Raw genomic sequence first — 5,634 nt, 5'->3', positions numbered from 1 at the left:
ACATTCAAGTCCATGTAACTGCAGGCCACATGGGTGGTATCCCCTGAAAGTGTGAAACAAAAACAGAAATAGTCCAGGTGATGTAGCAGAGAAGAACAGCTAACGAACAGTGGATGTGGCTTCCTGGTGGCCCTCATGCCCACATGCAGGCCACCTGCCTATGGGTCAAGGGTGTCTCTCTGGGAAAACACCCTCACTTACTCTTTGGGGCCTGGGCCCTTGACTGGACCTTGGTGGGTTTTTGTTCATTTGGGGCCCAACCCAGCTGTGCTCAGGGCTTACTTCTGGCTCTAGGCTCAAGGATCACGCCTGGGAGGACTTGGGAAGAAGGGCGTTACATGGGGGGCTGGGGATGGAACCAGGGTTGCTCACGTGTAAGGAAATGCCCTCCCAGCTGTACTGTCACTCTGGCCCGTGGACCTGCCATTTTACTAAACTTCATCTACATCAAGAGGAGCCAGATGAAGACACAGAGGGAGGTGGGGGGCGGGATCCTCACGATGGATTGGATAACTCCCCTCCCAGCTACTCTGCCCCTGGCCCCATAAGCCACTTGTCTCCCCCGTACCCAGCCATCAGCCAAGCCAGACACTGGGTCCCCCACATCCTCCTGCAGCCGCCGTGCAGCACTTGGAGTCACATGTCCCCCATAATTGTCCCACCCAGGCCCTGCTGGTACCTTCCCATGGTGGGCCTGGGCCAGCTGCTGCCCTCCCCTGCACGCCCACCTTCTTCCTGCCCCCCAGGGCTCAGAGCCCAAACAGGACCAGCTTCCAGGGGAAGCCTTGCCCCGAGGGGCCCTCCAGACCCTTTGAGCTGGCCCTTCAGGCTCTTATAACTAAGGGGTGAGTGGCCTGGAAGCTGAGCGATGCCACCAGCCTGAGAACATTTTGGACACCTGTCCCCATACACATCTGTAAGCATGGAGAGCAGGTTGATGTCCCGTTTGTGGCCACAGCCCTCTCGGTGCTGGAAACGAGCCGGACGGCCCCCTCCCCCGCAATACACAGAGGACTGGTGGGGTTTGGGGGGGGCCCATTTCCTGCTAGTGGAGCCAGATTCACACACACACACACACACACACACACACACACGTCTGGTGGGGTTTGGGGTTTCCTGCTGGTGGAGCCAGACTGCCCCCCCACACACACATCTAGTGGGGTTTGGGGACCCATTTCCTGCTGGTGGAGGCAGACTGCCACACACACACACACACACACACGTCTAGGGGGGTTTAGGGGCCCATTTACTGCTGGTGGAGCCAGACTGACACACACACACACACACACACACACACACATGCACATACACATCTGGTGGGGTTTGGGGGCCCGTTTCCTTCTGGTGGAGACAAACTTCCACACTGCCACACACACACACACAGACACAGACACACACATGTCTAGTGGGGTTTGGGGGCTCATTTCCTGCTGGTGGAGCCAGACTGCCCCCCCACCCCGTACACACACAAATGCACACACAAAGAGCTAGTGGGGTTTGGGGGCCCATTGTCAGGGCTTCCGTCTCAAGGCCCACCCTCCCACTGCATCCTTGGTCCCTCCCTAACTGACCCTTGTCTCCGCAGAACATGCCTCTGGACCCAGGCTCCTGGCAGGCCCCAAGGGTTGGGATGTTCCACATGCTCACCTGGAAATGCACACCTCAAAGAGCTAGCTCAGATTGTCTCAGGCTTCATCCTCCTTAGAGCTCCTGCAGCGTCGTGACTGGGGGCTGGGGTCGGAGGGGGGAAGTCCCCGGGGGTCTGCAATCCACAGACCTGCTGGAAGCCCTGCAGAGAGGGAAAGGAGGCACTTCAGAGCAAGCCCTACTGGGCTCCATGGTAGCTGGGGCCACAGGAAGAGAGGACCCTGCACCCTCCCGGGACTGCCCCTTCGCTCTCTCCCATTTGCCATCTAGAACCTTCTGTCCCCCGCTCTCCAGCAGAATGATCCTTAGAGCATCACAGCCAGGGGTGTGTAGCCACCTGCCCCCCCATCCTGGCAGCAACCACAGCAGATACAGCCCTGAACGGCACCCTCCCCTTCACCCGACTCCATCTGCAAAGGCCCTTTGGCCAGCAGGGTGTGAACCCCTGGTACCAGGCCCAGGACTTGAACCAATCTCTCTGGGGGACCCAGTGCCAACGATAGAGTCACAGCAGAGAGTGGCCCTGCCACAAGGACTGGGTGAGCCAGAATCACAGGCAGCAAGTGTCCTGCCTGCCTGCGGGAAGTCTGAGCGTCCCAGCCTGACAGAGCCCCCTGCTCCTTCCAAGGCTTCTCCTGGCGTGCATTTGAGTCTGGGGCACCCCCACCCCCAGCGGTCAGGATCCCTCCCATACCCCACACTGCAGGGCAGCCTCGGCTCAGCCACAAAGCAGAACTCGCTCCCCCACCCTATCTACTTTGCAAAAAGCCCACGTGTGCGGGTGGTGTCACACCTGGTGGCAGTGGTGGAGCCCAGGGTCTCAGCCGCATTCCTGGGAAGAGTTTTCACTTTGAGAGCCCAGGATGGCTCAATCAGTGGTTGCTTCGCAAGCCTGAGGCCTTGAGTTCAGCCCCCAGCACTCCCACATGCGTTTGAAGCAAGGTTTTGCAGCTGCATGCCCGGGCCCTGGCACCAGTACACCCAGCACCAGAGTGTGAAAACCACACAGCAGACAGATGCCCACAACCCCAAGTCAACGAAAGGAAGCAAAAGATGAACTCCCGTGAGGATGAATAAATAAGCAGTAAAAATCCTGAGCAAGAAAGTTCACTTTGCACCTGAGCATCCCTATGGTGGGAACTTCAGGCCTGCCGGGAGGGGCAAGGGGTGCAGTTGGTAGGGAGCAGACAGCAGTGTGTGAGTGTGAGTGTGAGTGTGTGTGTGTGTGTGGTGGTGGGGGGGGGGTTGTCCCGCATAAGTATGGCAGCCCAGAAGCCTCTCCAAATCCTGCTCACATCAGGCCAGCTCCAAGTGCCACGCGGGGAACAGAGAGGTCAGGCCCCTGTGCCCCCCACACTGTGCCTGCTTGCCTGGCTCCCGGCAGACGCAGGAGCTCCAGGGGCTTCCTCCAGGGGCCTTGTGCTAAAGCTGCAGCAGCTTCCAGAGTCAGCCAGCCCCGGCCCTCTCTCCAGAACACTCTCTGCTCCGGCTCTGAGAAAAGGTTGCAGCTGATGGGACCAGTTCCACCTTCCTTCCAGTCTGCACTACACCGCCACCTCCCCTAGGAAGCTTTTCTTGATCTCCACTTCCCATGTTACACTCCCTCCCTACACACACACACACACACACACACACACACACACACACACACGCATACACTCCTTCCCACCTGTCTTCCCACTGTTTGGGCTGGCTGAGGCACTTCTGACCTCAGCATCACTTACCTACTGCATTCACCTGATCTCTTTCTCCACTGGACACTTTCCAGAGCAGGCACTTCCTGAAGGGCAGGGACCAGCAGGCTATACCCCAGGGCAGGGGCAGTTAGAGAATAAAGTGTCTAGAGAGATAACGGCACAGGCTGGAGTGTATGCTTCACATGCAGGTGGCTTGCGTTTCATCCTCAGCACGGTATGGTTCCCCAAGCACTGCTGTGTCTTTGGTGAAACGCCTCGTGCACAGTGGGTACTCAATAAACAGCCCGGACGGCAAAGGTGAGCACAAACTGGGGACGTGTGGAAAAGGCTCTACACAGGTGATCCTACTACTGTGGCATTTGTGAGCAGGTGGCTCTCGGCCCTGCTACTCAGCAATGCAAGGCCTGAGGATTCACTCTGAGGCCATGGGGGGGAGCAGGGAAGGAAGGTGTGCTCACAGGAGACTGATTCTCAGGTGGCAAGATACATACCCTCTGTGGCTCTTGAGGTGGTACTTTCCTAATAGTTTTTCACTGTTGTTGTTCAGGGTCCACACCTGGCAGTGGTCAGGGGCTACTCCTGGCTCTGTGCTCGGGAATTGCTCCCCACTGTGCTCAGACTTGGGCCTCATCAAGCCAAGCATGTGCTCTCAGCCTGCTGAGCAATCTGGCCCAGGAGTTTTTAAAGTCTTTCTCTCCCTTTTTCCTTAGTGGGTCACACCTGGCTGTGTTCAAGGATCACTCCTAGCAGTCTTTTAATTCTTTTTTTTGTTTACTGATTTTCAGAACCAAAACTTTTTGGCAACAATTAAAAACAACCCTTTTATTATTTATTGCCTTTTTTGGGTCACATCCGGCAATGCTCAAGGGTTACTCTTGGCAGTGCTCAGGGGACCATATGGGATGCCAGGTGATCGAACCCGGTCTTCTGTGCATAAGGCAAACATCCTCCCCATTGTACTATCATACCAGCCCTCTAGCAGTGTTTCAATAGCACAGCAAGTAGGGCATTTGCCTTCCACGCTGTTGACCCGGGTTCGATTCCTCCGCCCCTCTCGGAGAGCCTGGCAAGCTACTGAGAGTTTCCTGCGTGCACGGCAAAGCCTGGCAAGCTACCCGTGATGTATTCGATATGCCCAAAACAGTAACAACAAAAGTCTCACAATGGAAATGTTCGGAAATGTACTGGTGCCTGCTCGAGCAAATCGATGAACAAAGGGAGGACAGTGCTACAGAGGCATATATATTTTAAAATTTTTAATTTTTATTGAGTCACCGTGAGATACAGTTACAAAGCTTTCATGTTTGAGTTTCAGTCATATAATGATCGAACATCCATCCATCCACCAGTGCACATTTTCCACCACCCATGTACCCAGTATTCCTCCTCCATCCCGCCCCTCCCCCCTGCTTCTATGGTAGACAATTTCCCCTATACTCTCTCATTACTTTTGGGCATTATGGTTTGCAAAACAGATATGGAGAGGCTATCACGTTTGGTCCTTTATCTACACATCTCCCATCCTGAATGATCCCTCCAACCATCATTGTCGTAGAGATCCCTTCTCTATTCTCGTTCCTCCTCCCACAGCTCATGAGGCAGTCTAGCAGTGTTTTTAAAAATCTTTCCCTCCTCTTGTTTTTTTTTTGTGGAATACACCAAAAAGGATCACTCCTAGAGGTGCTCAGAAGACCATATGGAGAATCAAACCGGGCTCAGCCACGCTCAAGGCAAGCTCCTTAAAACCCTGTGCTGTCTTTCCAGTCCCCTAAGTCCTTAAAAAAAAAGGAGCCATGTGACCAAGTTACACTTGCCGTCTGCTGGAGAGTGTGGCAAGACAGGACAAGGCTGTCTGCAGGCCTGGCTGGCTTTTCCCGTGGGAAGGAAGCTTGAGGACTCGGATACACAAGCAGCCCTCTCCATCTAAACTTGGAGCCAGGGCAGCACCTTGGGGCCTGGCGGTGTGGGGAGAGGCACAGGTGTGCACAGGGGCGCCAGCTTCTAGGTGCAGAGAGAAGAATCTGAGGGCTAAAGCTGCATCAAGCACCAGCTCAGAGACCCAGGAGCCTACCTGGCTTCTGGGGGTGAGCCAGTGTGCGTGTTCACCCAGGAAGAACCCTGCCTAGTGCTTTCCCTTCCTGGTGAGGTGGCATCTGTCAGAAGGAAATCGCCTCCACCCAGGCGCGTGGGGACCCACGCCCAGTTCTTAAGGTCCTGCCCGTTTCCCGGGCGCCCCTCTCTGGCAATCTCAAGCAAAGGTGGTTCCACCTGCGCTTCACAGGACTTCCCG

The sequence above is a fragment of the Sorex fumeus genome, unplaced genomic scaffold (genome assembly GCF_029834395.1).
Source record: "Sorex fumeus unplaced genomic scaffold, SorFum_2.1 ptg000116l, whole genome shotgun sequence".
In the NCBI taxonomy this organism is placed as follows: Eukaryota; Metazoa; Chordata; class Mammalia; order Eulipotyphla; family Soricidae; genus Sorex; species Sorex fumeus.
This window is presented reverse-complemented; position numbering follows the sequence as displayed.